The sequence below is a fragment of the Uloborus diversus genome, chromosome 2 (assembly GCF_026930045.1).
Source record: "Uloborus diversus isolate 005 chromosome 2, Udiv.v.3.1, whole genome shotgun sequence".
NCBI lineage: Eukaryota > Metazoa > Arthropoda > Arachnida > Araneae > Uloboridae > Uloborus > Uloborus diversus.
Window position 1 is genome coordinate 156,889,797 of NC_072732.1, and position 14,534 is coordinate 156,904,330.

A 14,534-nucleotide genomic window follows, 5' to 3' on the forward strand; every position below is an offset into this window, starting at 1 on the left:
GAACTGAATTATATTGTTTTAGCATTAATATAGATTGCTCTGTCTTATTGCATTTGTTGAATAGCTCTTAAAATTTCGAATTGCATATGAGGCAGTGAGAAGCAAACGGAGGTAATTGGATATTTTCAAGTTTTGAGTAAGACTCATTTAGAGTTGCGGTCCTAGGTAGGCTTTCATTGAAATTTTTTTCTAAAACATGCTGTATATCACAGCACCTACCAGAGCAACTATTACTATCTCTTGCCCCAAAACAGAGGAGAGGTTCACCTTCCACTTGCACTGGTTATCCCAAAAATTTTTATTTTGAGACATATCCCTTTGCTTCTCACTGCCGCATATTGAAATGAGTTTGGTGCAAGAATGAAATGTTTGATATATATTGCCACAAAACGGTGTTAGTTATGTTTCCATACCAGGCTGACTCACAGTGTTTTGATTAGTATGAGCTAGGTGGGCAAAGATCATATTCAGAATTCTAAACTTAGGTATTGGGATAATGTAAACAGTACACCAAAACATGATATTTCAATATTTTTTTTCTGTCTGACTCACTTCCGCCCCGTGAGTAATAAGGTTCAAAGGTACGTATCCATTTGTAATAATATAAATCATTCGAGTTCCAGACATCATTTCGAACACACAAAATTAAAGTGCTTTAAATTTTATGATTTAATTGTTCAAGATGGATATTATTTACATTAATAAGTGCTAATGTTTTTGAATTTAGTTAATCTATGTGATAATCAAACAATATTTTTCAAAAAATAAAATGAACGAAGGATTTTTTGTTTGTTTCAAAACTTTCAAGTGATAATAACTATACCCATTTGTTCCCGGGCTAAATTTTCTGTGTATAATAGCTGCACCTTTCCCGTTATTATAAGATGTATTATAGTCAGCAGCAGCACACTCGAGTACAACATTTTTTTTTCTTCTACAGTACTTTCTTTTGAAGGGGGATTTTTTTGAAGAATGGTTAAAGCACCCAAAGAGTTAGGGTAAGAAAAAATATGTTGTACTCGAATGTGCTGACTAATGCGTCTTATTAATAATGGGAAAGGTGCAGCTATTATATACAGAAAATTTAGCCTATCTACAAATGGATTCAAATCATTACCGTCACTTAAAAGTTACAAAACAAGCCAAAAATCATTTGTTCATCTTTTAATTCTTTAAAAATAGTTTAAATATCCGATAAATTAATTAAATTAGAAAAAAAAGCACTTACCAGTATAAATAATAGCCATCATGAAATCAATAAATCATATTAAATAAGAGCACTTTAATTTTGTATGATTGAAATGATGTATAGAACTCAATTGATTTATCCTATTACAAATAGATACGTACCTTTGAACCTTATTACTCGTGTGATGGAAGTGAGCCAGACATAAACAAATAATGAAATGTCATGTGAAATATCATGTTTTGGTGCATTGTTTATATTATCCCAATACCAAAGTTTAGAATTCTGAACATGACTTTTCTCCACCAAGATTGTACTAATCAAAGCACTGTGTGAGTGTAAAAAATTATTTTTTTTAAAACTCGTTAAACAAAAAATACCTTATTTTCAATACTATGAGAATTTGTCTTACCACAAAACTCATGAAAAAACAGTAAGCTTTATCTTTTTACTTTTAGAGATTTAGACTAACTTTGATTTAATGATACCCAATTTAGCGATTTCTCCAAATTAATGATGCATTTTACTGGTCCAGATTTGACTGCATTTTTTGCTCCTCGATTTAACGATATCCTTGATTTAACCAACAGCTTTTTCTAGTCCCTTGAAAATCGTTAAATTAGGTTTATACTGCATTAATTTTTGAAAATGTGTTGAAAAAAGACTTTTTTACTTTTCCGAGAAATGTTGCACTAGTGACGTACAGTTGGACTCCAATTTAACGAATTCATCAAGAGCGAAACTTTCATATGTTAAATCAGGGTTATTCGTAATGTTGACGAAAAAAATAATAAATATTTTATCTGAAAGCCCTAATAAACAACTGCACAAAAATATCCATTATTAGAAAGTGTGCACTTTTATTTTGCATTTCGCGAGTTATTACACATTAATTCATTTGAAATTTTATTGCACGGAGTAATAGATTTTCCTTGATACTACTTGACTCAAAATAGTTCTTTTTCGAGTTTGTGGAGAGAAAAAAAATACTGTGTCATTTACAGGCTTCTGCATGAGATGCTTTTAGTTTCCATTCCAATGTAAAGGGCGATTCTCGAAAAAAATTCCCGTGCGTTTATCTAAGTTTTTTATTTTTTCCATCTAACCAAAGCCTTCAAAAAGTAATGCAGTTGAGTAATAATACATGCTTTAATATACTATCAAAGCATAACAGTTAATACTAATAATAATATAACAGTTAATACTAATAATAGCATAACAGTTAATACTAATTTACTTAACTATTAATTAAATAACCATATTTAATTAATAGTTACTTGAATAAAAGAAAAATCTTAGCATTACGCATGGGACATTTTTTTGAGAATCGCCCTAAAGCATTAGAATAAGTAACAGTTTCATTATCGTTTTCTGCACCAGAATCGCTATTCTTTGGTTGCCCCCTCACCCATCAAACATCGCTGATGCCAAGAAAAGTCTTTTTCTGCTTTGGACAAGACGGATATATTATTTAGAAAACAATCCCATATTTCCTAACTCAAATTAACGATTTCTTTTTTTTTTTTTTGGCTGTTAAAATAATTTTTTACTTAAGAGTTTATTATTCGGTAAATCTAGATTTTTACCTTCATTTTAGTCAGGAAAAAAGAAAAATTCGCTAAATTGCAAAATTTGTTAAATTGAGGTTTGTTAAATTGAGGTTCGTTAAATCAAGGTCTGACTGTAGTTATAGTAAAAAAATTCATAATGTTTGCGATATCAGTAGGATTTTAATCTAAATCTTTAAATGTAAAGGACGCAACTCAACAATTTTATGAGTGGCCAATGCCCACCAGACCCAAAAAACTTAGTGGTCAGTGGTCACCTGTGTTGCTGAATTTTGAAGTATATAACAAGGGGGGGGGGGGGTAATTTTGAAATATAGTTTTAACCCTGATGAAAAATATGCTTTAAAAAAGCTTCTTTTCATTCAAGTGAAAAGTGATAAACTCTTTCTTCCTTTCTATCTAGGGTTACTGCGACCTCTCAAAAAAATTCCTTGTTAGGCATATTTTGTCTGATTATTCAGCAAATTGGAATGTAAAGTTGCCAGTTTCTTTTTATGCCTATGTACAGGGGCATGCACAGAAGTTTTAGGGCCCATCACAAATGATTTTTACGGGCCGCCTCCATATTGTTTACCACTACATCCAAGGGCGGCATTTCAGCATTTCATTTGGAGGGTCGAGTTTCTTGAACATGAATTGCCTCAGTACGGTATTAAATACATATTAATAAGCAAGAAGTGATAATAAAATGGTTTTAATGTTAAGAATAACTAGGTTTGTTAAGAACAATTGAAATTTTTACGGCCGAAGCTTTAAATTTATTTTGTAATAAATTATCTCACTAAATATTTAGGTACTAGTTTTATTTTTTAGTAAAGCTTTAATCTGCTTATTTTGGAGTTGGGAAGAACAGAAAATTTTGTAACTATATTTAATCAATATCCAGTGTTTTGCTTTATTGCCAGTATAGCTAAAGATGAAGGTCTTGCTCACCCCATTGTGCTTAGGACACACAAAAGTCAAAATTGGTTGACGTTTAGTTTTCCTACTACTTTTTGGTTGTGTGTTGAGTTTTTTGCTCTGATGAAGAGACTCCATTGTAGCCTTGAAATAGCTATATGATGTACTTTTGTGTTCATTTGTTCTTTATTTACGTTGGTTTTTCAATTTAATCACGAAAGTCATCTTTCAAATGACTGACCTTACTGAAACAGTCAAAAAACAATGGAAGCAAGAAAGTCATGTCAAAAAACACATTTCCTTCAGATTTTTCTCTTTAAAATAACCAAGAAAGCTTTTTAAATTGGGCTAGTATTTATTTTGTGTCATTAAAAAGTATAGTTGCAATTCACGAAACAATTCCACTTTAATCATGCTATTACTTATAAGTGTAATATTTTCTTCGTTGTTTTCTACAACCGAGCTACATAATATGAACTTAAGACCAATGATAAATATATCTCATCAAATCCTGTCTCCGTTTCTGGAAAAACTTGAATTGATCATTTTATTCAAAATACTGATTTAATATTTTGGCTAAAACTTCGTGTTGGTTTTGTCACCTCTTCTACATTGGCATACAGTAAAAACTGCTGTGGAAAGTTCTGTCGCAAAGTTCCTCACTTGGTTCAAGTATGCATTCGTGCGAAAATTACTAACAGTTTCACTTGTCAATCCAAGAATTAAGATTAGCGAATTGAACTTTTTATGATAGTGTGTAGCATTGTTCAAAAAAAAAAAAAAAAAACGCTCCGCAGTATAAATAAAGTAAACATAAATACAAACAAAGTCATACATGTTAAAATGACTTCAGATATTTTATCAATGAAAAGGTCTCTTTCCAGGAATTCTTCTAGGGGGCTTTTATTGATTCAACTTTTGAAAACCATCTTGTGTCACCTCAAGAAAAGAGCCTCAAGATATATTTGATGATGTGGAAGTATTTTTTTGATGTGGGATGTTTTTTAAAAATAGCATATCTTTACAAAAAGTTTCTATGAAAGCATATGATACAATGAGTTGCTGAAACGTGTTTTTAGTACAAGGCATGAATAAACACTTACCAGCTAAATATTAAGTTATGAGCATGAAAATTTATGTAAAATGACATGGAGTTTACGCATAAAAAATGCGCAGTCTCAACACTGTACGAGCATCTCATACAATATGCACCATAATAACATGGAATACACAATTTTGAAATACTTAACCCATATGAAGAGATTTCTTCTTTATTTAAGGCAAAAAATTATTTTCCATCAGTTTTTTTCTGTTTTGAAAATGCAGGCAAATGATTTGCTAAGTTATCTAAATTGAATTTACCCATTTTTTATTATTCTTAGTGAAAAATTTGGGGGGTGCAACCGCCCCCTCTCGCCCCTCCTATTTGCCGCCCCTGACCACATCCCTACATATATTTCATTTCACCTTGTAATTCAAAAATCTCAGGGCCCCTTCAGGCCTGCACAGGAGGCCAGGATGACCTGAGCCTCCTGTGCAGGCCCCTGCCTATATATATCTTATTAGATGTAGGTATGCTCAAAATCATATTTTATCATTTGGTAAAATTTGAAGTTTTGTTTAGCAATTTTTGAGAATCCCCCCCCCCCCCCCGCTCCCAAAAATTTAAGTTTCGGGCATCCCTAACTCTATCTTGGATGAATAAAAGCAGTGTCAGTAGTGATTTTGATATTGGCGACGAGGAAGGAGATAGTATCATCTAAAATTCTAACCTTTCTAAATTTTTTAAATATAGATAAAAGAAATGAAGCTTAGCAGTAGCTCTTACGCTTCAACACCACAGACCCGGGCTCAATTCCTGGGTTCGGCACCGTCAACTTAGCCATTTATCCCTTCTGTAAGCGATAAAATGTGTACCTAGTGTATTTGGGAACTAAACCCTGGGTGTTATGCGTTTAGCCAACCACCTAACCCAAATGTCTGCTTTGCACCCCAGAGCCCCTGATCGCGAAAACTGAAATGAACACATGGGCTGTTGGGCCATTGAGTTTACTTTTTTTAGATGAAAATAATATGAACCTGGCTGAGAGAGATTAATTTAAAGGCTTTTGAGGATAAAGGTTTGACAGCAGAGATAATACAAAAACAAAATATGGTGCAACCAATACTCTAATTGTACAATCTAATGCTAGAAGCCCTAAAAAAGTTATGGCATTGCATGGATGCTCATATGCAAAATTTTAAGGGGGGCGGGGGCCTCAGAAATTTTCTCCATGGTTTAGCAGGATATTTTCCCCATGAAAACTGATTTCATTACAGATTAGAGTTATTAAAATTTACCTTTTTTTATAACTTATTCATCAATGAATGGAGAAGAAATGTTTTTTCATTTTTGCAAAGAAAAAAGTACTAAAAGCAAGAAAGTTCTAATTTTTAACGAGGGGGGGGGGGCTTGAGCCCCCACTTACCAACCCCCCATATGGGCACCCATGTGGCATTGTAAGATTATGATTCATCATCAAATGCAATAACAAATTTAATGTGATAAGAAACATCAATGTAGAAACTAAAAGAAAAACGTATTGATGACTAAATTCCTTTATTCGAGTTTTGGTTGTAAAATTTCATTGCAATATTAAAAAGTAAATATTTTGTTTGAACAAGATAAATTTACTTTATCTACTAGTTTGTTAGCACTCTCAGTTTCAATAAGATAACATCTGCCTCCAGCTGGTTCAGTTACTATTCCAGACTGATGAGTTCTAACAAGAATGAAACTGCAATATCTGGATGTGATAACTCAGCTATCTGGTACATTGCATGTAGTTCAGATCCCTGGGTTTGGGGCTGTAACTTATTGCTATAGATTTTAATTGGTTAATTTATTCAATTTCACTTGCTTTTCATTCAATCAAAAATCTGAGTCCAGTAAATAAACAGGATTTCAAACTGGAACACAATAAAGGGCTGCCCACAAATCATGTCACATGTTGATGGGGGGGGGGGGATGAGTGAAATTCTCAGTTTGTGACAGGGGAGGAGGTAAAAAGAAGTGACATCATACAATTTTTAAGGATATGTTTATGAAAAATAGGGTGACACATGACAAGGGGGAAGGTGAAGTGTGACACTTTGTGACAAGGGAGAAGGAGTCAAAAATATTGAAAATAAAGTTACATGACTGCCCCCTAAGCCAATTTCAGCTTTTCTTCCTCATAGAAATATGAGATGTTCCTACCAGGTGAAACTCTCTTGATTCCTATTCCTATTACTTTTCAAAATTTTATCATTCTATTAAGAGCATATTAGTTTTTGCAAGTAAACACAGACCCGTGTCCAGGATTTCAAAAAGGGAGGGGTTCAAACTTTTTTTGCTTAAAACTTAGATTCTCAAAGGAAAGTAATTAAGCATGTTGGATAAACCATTTTAGTTCGATAACCAGAACCCCCCCCCCCTTTTTGTTTACCTTTTGTGTTTTTTTTAATAAAATCTTTTTTTTTTTTTTTTCTACAGTTTAACAACCTGCAAAAGTGGAAAAAACTGCACACAAAGTTTGGTGGCATAGTCTTTTATGCCACCAAATGCTAGTTACTTTCTTTTATTTTCCTTAAATAATATTAACAGGAATTTAATGAAAATATAAATTTGATACCAAACAACTGCTGTTTCGTATAGAAGCATTCTTCTGATATGTGAAACGACAAATTCATCCAGCAAACACTAAAGGCGTATCCAAAGGGAAATATTTGAGGATATATCCTTTTCCGAAACCCAAAATAAGCTTTCCCTTTTTGACCATAAAAAAAAAACCTAATAGTAAGCAAAGTAACCATTTCCCCTGCCCCTCTGTTTTTTTCTCTTCTTTTTACTACATCATTGTCTGATACTCTCTTTAAATAATAAGTTTCCCCTGCATGCTCAGCATTGCCGGACTTTTCAGCCATTCCTTCATCGTTATTTTTTCAAATATTTAGCAATGGAAGGTGCTTGGGAATCCTACAATTCGGGAAAATGTTTATTGTTAAAGATGGGTAAATATTAAAGAGGTATCAGGGTATTAACTCTAAAATTAATTAAAACTTAAAATACATTTTGAAAAATCTTTTAATGATTCATTGTTTTGTTTTTCCTAATGGGAGGGGTTTAAGCCCTAAAACTCTCCCCTTGGACACGGTTCTGTGTAAACACAGTAATAAAATACATTTTTACTGACTTTCAGCTACCCCATGTCATAATAAATTACCAATCGGAATTTGTACTGCATCATTTTATAAAATAAACTAGTTATGAATATATATACTATATTTACTGGAAAAAGTTGTATCAGTAAACTTTCTAAAGGGGGTGAAGAATTTGTAAAATAAATTTAACACTTTTTCACAATTCAGAACCTTTGACAACACTAAAACTGGAGTTTTGAACTTCGTACTTTTTGCTTGAATTCAGAGCAATTATTTTGAATCTTTTTAAAGCATAAAATTAAAGAGATTCAAGTTAACCTCTCATGAAACTACCAGCAATTTAAAAAAAGGTTTTTGCATGAAAAATTAAGAAGGTGGAGTTTAATTATTCGCACATTTTGTCCAGGGCCTGATTACTGAATAGGACAACTATTAGGCCGTCGCCTAAGGGCCAGCAAATGCTCTAAGCTAATTGCACTAATGGTTAACATTATAAGGATTGACTACAGACTGGCCCCGAAGCACCGTGTGACCAAGGGCCCCCTGATGTCTTAATTGCAGGGGTTCCCACTTGGGGGGGGGAGTCTTTGCGATATTAGGGAGGGGCGGGCACCCCTGTTATTTGGGCTCTGATTTTGTCCGAATTAATTTTGAAATTTAATATAAGTGAATGATCCGCTTGAGTTGAAGATCAATCGTTGTAAAAATCGAACAAAAAGTGTTTTCTTTATAATCCTTTTCGCGTGAAATCTGTGTTAAATATTAAACAAAAATTTCTGATCTTGTATTTTCGGTTCTGAACTTGTATTCTGGATAATTCCGCGTCAGTGCAAGGGAAAGAAAAAAAAACTTAATGACTACCAAAAACTCTTACGTACGGGTATAATTTCGCCGTTCTTGCATCCCACTTTCACGAAGAGTTCTTTCTGGCAACCTTCGACCAATGAAATTCGTTTCATGTGCGGTCTGTTTTTAAATGTCGGTAGTTGGTTCTCCCTTTTTATTATTTACAGTAGTCGAGTGCGGAAAATGTCGATGTTTGGAATTTAGTTTCACTAATAATAGCTTCAGTTTTCATGTAAGTACATTTGATTTTGCATTTATTTGAAGATATGTACGGGTGCTATCGAATTCAAGCAGTTTTACCTATGTTTGCGTATTGCGCACGTGCTCAAACCATTTTGTGCTTGTGGAAGAGAGAAGATACAGTGGCTCCCAAAAGTGTTCGTACACTTTGAAATTTTTTAGTAAAACCAAAATAACTCAAAATTGAATTCGAATATGGAGTCCAATATTTTTTCACATCATTACTATGTCATTCTAAATACAACCCATTGGTTTTTTCAAAATATTAACGGATCTACTTTTTGAAATGGGTCAGAAAACGAAGAGACAGAGAAATAACACGCCACAAAAGTCATCGTACACTCAAATATTTTCGAATAAATTCATGTTTAAAATTATCATATGCCGTTTTATTAATATTTTTGCATTGTGTTGACCCTTATAAGTCATTTAACTTTAATTTTTTGTTTATTTATTTCTTAATATTGTGCTTATCTGTAAAATCGCTGGTATTCGTAAAAAAAAAAACCGCAAACACCATTCAAAATTCGAATTCGTTTCCCACAGTTGCGGTAAATTGGTGTGAAATGACTCTAAATTAGTTAATTTATTTGTTTGTATAGTAGAGTGTTTGATAAAATGCTTTAAACAAAGGAATCGGACCGAAAACAAGGTAAGAAAACGTCAACCGGCAAAGTTGACAAAACGTGATCGGAGATTTAAAGTTGAAAAAATTATAAAAAATACACATTTGAGTGCTGTAAAAATTTCTACAGAGTTAAAAGAAAAGTTTTACGTTTAATTTTCACCTAAAATTTTTCGTAAAGTTCACTGATTAGCTGGATTAAATGGGGCCTCTTTCCGCAGAAATTTTCTTGCAAAATCAAGGATAAATAAGCTAAAAACATTTCATAATTACGTCTTATTTACAGATAAAAATGAATTCAACATTTTTGGTTAAATTGTTGCATAATTGTACTTAGAAGAAAAAATTAGGAACTTAATCTTAAGAACTTAGTTGGATCAGTTAATCACGACGGTAGAGGTGTTCTAGTGTGAGGGTGCATATCAGCATCAGGACTAGGTAGGTCGGAATTTTTTGATGAAATAATGAATCATACTGTTCCTTTAAATATTTTAAAAACCAATTTTGAACTCTTAACCAAAAATTTGGTTATTGGAAACAACTTTGTTTTTTATCAAGATAACGATATGAAGTACTCGGTTTTCAACGTGTGCGTCTAGTGCTTCAAAAATCGTCCAAAAATTCAGAAAATACCCCCTCAATCTCCAGATTTGAACTTAATGTAACGTATTTAGTCATATCTATAGGCTGGATTACGAAAATACGGCTTTAAAACGAAAATAGAGCTAGAAACAGTAAGACTCGAAGTGTGGTTGAACACTTACTCAGAAATTACTCAAAAAAAAAGAAATAAAAAGAATGAAATCTATTCCCAGACGTTTAAAAGGTGTTATGAATACTGTATGATATTCTACTAATTAATAACTTAATAATAAGTTAGATTATTCAATAATATATAGACATTTTATAAAGTGTACGAAGACTTTTGTGAAATAGAATTTCCGGCACTTTTTGGTTTTATATTTTTTAAAAATTAAGTTTTAATATTTTTAAAAAACTTTTCATGTAGTTTTGTTAAAAATTAATCATAGATCTTATAATTAAATACCTATTCCGAAATATTAAATCTAACCAATGGATTGGGGCCTATTTCGTTGAAAGTCGTAGGTGTACGAAGACTTTTGGGAGCCACTGTATGAGATATTTGTATATGTGCTCAGCCTGCATATGCTTTTCTCTGTTAAACGAAAGTATCGAAAGTGCACGTGTTAAAGTTGCGAAGAAGCAGTTTATAGATATACATTTTAAAAAAACCATTGCTGTAGTATTGACGAGTACAATTAGAGAAAATATTTTTTTTCAGAATAAATATGACAGCTTAATTTTCTCTTCTAAACTAGAAAAAATTGATTTGTATACAAAAAATGCAACTGAAATTCTACAAAAGTAGAAGCTTCGAGCCCTTCATTTGGCGGTCACCGAGAGGGGGGGGGGGGCTATTTTAGAAACAGAATGCAACTACTATGAATTTTTGTTTTATTTTGTTTCTTCCCTGTGTATTGAAAAATAACCTTCCCCCCCACACACACAGAAAAATTTTACATGATGACAGACCTATTTTATTATAAAAGTGAAATTATACGTTTAAAGCAATCTTTTATCGAAGCTCAGACCACTGTTATTCTCTCTCATACCAAATTAATAAATAAAACAATATAAAAAAAAATTGTTTTCATTATTTTTCTGTTAATGTTCTGTTGGGGAAAATATGGACAGCTCCATTTCCCCAAAAGTAAAAAAAATAAAAATTATGAAAGAAAAATAACTCAATGTCAGCATTAATCAAATTCCTCGAAAAAATTTTAGAAGCCTAGGTTTACAAAATTAAAAAAAAATCTAGGTATGGGTAGGTTTGTCAGATTTCTAAAATGTTCAACCCGGACACCAGAATGCTCCCCCCCCCGCCCCCCCCCCCCCCGCCCCCCCCCCCCCAGCGTCACAAGTACTCAAAAGGTTACACACCCCTTCCTGGCTTTTAGAGCATTTTATAGGGCAGTTCATTCTCAATGAGAGCGGATGGGGTCGAATCGGATTGGGGTACAGTGTAACCTTCGAATCTCGCCAATGTTCCCCTCGTTAGGCTTAGGAGATGGTCTTAGCATTGGAGTCTACGAGGAAGCTCGCAAGCTTTAAAAAATATTTAAAAATAACCCATTTGCTTTTTGTTATCAAATGACCGGTTTTTAACCACATCACGTTGTCGGTCTGCTGAATATATACATCATTAAACAAAACAATTCTTTACTTTTATTTAGTAAAAGAATAAAAATTTGGCTCCTTTTCGGCAACCATTATTGCCAAGACTCGGGGGTGACGTGAGATGACGTAGAAGGAGAGAGAGGGAACTTTCATTGCTCGGAGCGCTCGAAGATATCTTTTTCTTTTCCTTCGTTTTTTTGTTTGTTTCGCTTAATAAGAGTAAGAATTAACAGATAATTTGTTGATTCAAATTTTAATTGTATAATTAAAAATTTTTGTATTTTTCATCGAGAATGTAGGATTATTTAACACAGTACCACAGTACTTTTTAAACAAATGCAGATTTATTTCAATTTATTAACCATTTACCTTCTGTAAAAACAGTTACACGAGTCGTAATTTTTGCGAAAATGAACGTATCGGTGACTTTGCGAGATAAAAAATTTAGTGAATTGTATGTGAATAGAACAGAAAGTTTAAATATTTCGCGTGGCTTAAATTTTCGCTATAATGATGAGCTAGCGAAGATTAAAGTAAAACAAAAACAAGGGTTTTCACATTCACAATATTGTTTTTGTATATTTATCTCTTTTCTGCAGGGAAGTTTTAGGTTTTCTTTCTCAAATATTCAGCAGATATTTTGTAAGTATTGTGTTGTCTTCATAATATTTATTTAAAAAAATTTTTTTTTTTTTCAAAAACATTAAAAAAAAAAAAAAAAAAAACTCTTAATTTAGCTTTTAGCTATAATTATGAGGTACATACTAATTTTTGAATCAGATTTTTTTTTTTTGATCGTTAGAAAAGAATTTATTGAAGAAAAGAACTTATCAATTTTCCTTTTACACAATTCCCAGTTTTTTTTACAGATTTGTGACGTATCGCATTATATTTTCATCTTTTTGAGAACTATTTCTTTTGCAATGTAAAGAAATAGTTGGAAAAAAAAATATGTCTAAATTCCCAACTTTATTATTAATTATTTTAAATCGTTTATTCATTCATTCTTCGTTGATAGAAAAAAGTACAAATTATGTATTAATATCCTCTTGGTTTAATCATTATGAAAATGTTTCTAAGTAATACCGTGTATTTTTATACAATTATGGTGAAATTATATAAGGTTAAACAGTTTATAGGTATAAAATTTCAAAAAAGAAAGAAAAGATTTTGCGACCACATTGGAAGAAACTATTGACTTTCTCTTTGAACACTCCGTAATGTGAACACCCCCGATATTCTGAACACATTTTGATGGCGAATCCATATAGTAAGATATCCTGCTGTTGCTTTTTCCACGACATTGTTTTATCCAGTCCCCCTTTATGGTGCACCCCCCCCCCCCAATCAGAATATTTTTGTTCTATTCCATAAGTGTCCAGGTTAGAAATAATTTACTGTACAATATTTCTGCTCTTTAAAGAAGATTTATTGACTTAAGGGCTTTTTGAAAACATTATTAAAAAACCCATGATATTGTTTATTTTATTTTTTAATTGTATCGGGGGGGGGGGGTTACCTTTCGTTGGGCCCCTCCCAAAAATTATTTCTGTGTCCGCCCTTGCACGTTTGGGGGATTTTTGTTTGTGAAATATTTTTTTATATTTCTAAAATAGGTTTGTGACTGAATTGAAACTCATTATTTCAATCAAGTCCATGTTCTTGTATGCTATGTATAATAGTACAATTACTTCCAATTGTTCCTAAAAATGAAGATGAAAGAAAGAATAAAATTTCAACTCAATACATTTGTAAAAAAAAATGTGTATTTCAGTTCCTGTTCGTACTATAAATAAAACAAGTGTAATAAATCAACGAATTCAAAAATCGAAATATAAATATCATGAAACCATTTCTTGTATACACAAAACAATACAAATGATAATAATGAAATGATACAAGTTTTCTATAGTAAGTCAAATATACACTTCTTGTTGACTTTGATTGCATGAGCAAAATATGTAGAAAGATAAATTTTTGAATTTTTAAAAACTGCGGAAAATGAAACAAAGAAGATATGATTTTAAAGCAAAGAAATGTATTTTGTAGGGCAGAAAATAATGTTTGAGTAGTAAAATTTCCGCATTGGAGTAATAAAAAATTATTTTGGAGTGAGAAATGCTAAATTTAGGAGTGAAGGGAAGAAAAAAAAAAGCAGCTATATATTTGCCCCGCAAAAAGGGGGGGGGGGAAAGAACATGAGACGTAGAAAGTATAAAAGAGAATTAGGCGAAGTGAGACAGGAAGAAGAATGAGACAGCAAAAATTTCTTTTATGTTTAGGCTAATTCCAGCCTGGTAAAAGTTTTGAAAAATCAATTCGACATTCTGTGAACAGTAGCGTAACTATGGGGTCTAGCTCCCCTGGCGAACTAAAGAAATTACGCCCCCCCCCCCCAAACCCCAGTCGCCCACATTGCAACTCATTGTGTCCTCAAAAAAAAAAAGGTTTTTTTTTCTTATTTTCTTTTTTAGAATTGTTTTCAACGATGCTCAATGTTCCAACTCAGTAGATGTTATGTATGTGTGTAAATATATATGAACCCCTTCTAGCTCTTTTTCTTGAGATTTTTTTTGCAATTTTTTAAAGCATTTTTCAATTTATATGATTTAAAAAAAAAAACTCGTAAAATTTTTTTGTTTAATCAGCCGACATGCTGCCCCTCTGTCTGCTGCGCCCCTGGCGAGAGCCACTCCTGCCAACCCCTAGCTACGCTACTGTCTGTGAACAATATTTAAATAAAAGGTTGCTTTCAAACCTGATGCAAAGGAAATGACTATGTCATCAT

The 14,534-nt window shown here is 32.5% G+C and overlaps 1 protein-coding gene across 1 annotated transcript in view; it reads left to right on the plus strand.

Moving 5' to 3' along the window:
* Positions 1-8,781: 8,781 nt before the first annotated feature.
* LOC129216109 (protein regulator of cytokinesis 1-like) overlaps positions 8,782-14,534 on the plus strand; it is a 53,393-nt gene continuing 47,640 nt past the window's right edge. The window contains exon 1 of the mRNA XM_054850261.1: positions 8,782-8,914. The gene's annotated coding sequence lies outside the window, so the exon portion shown is untranslated. The remainder of the gene's footprint in view (positions 8,915-14,534) is intronic.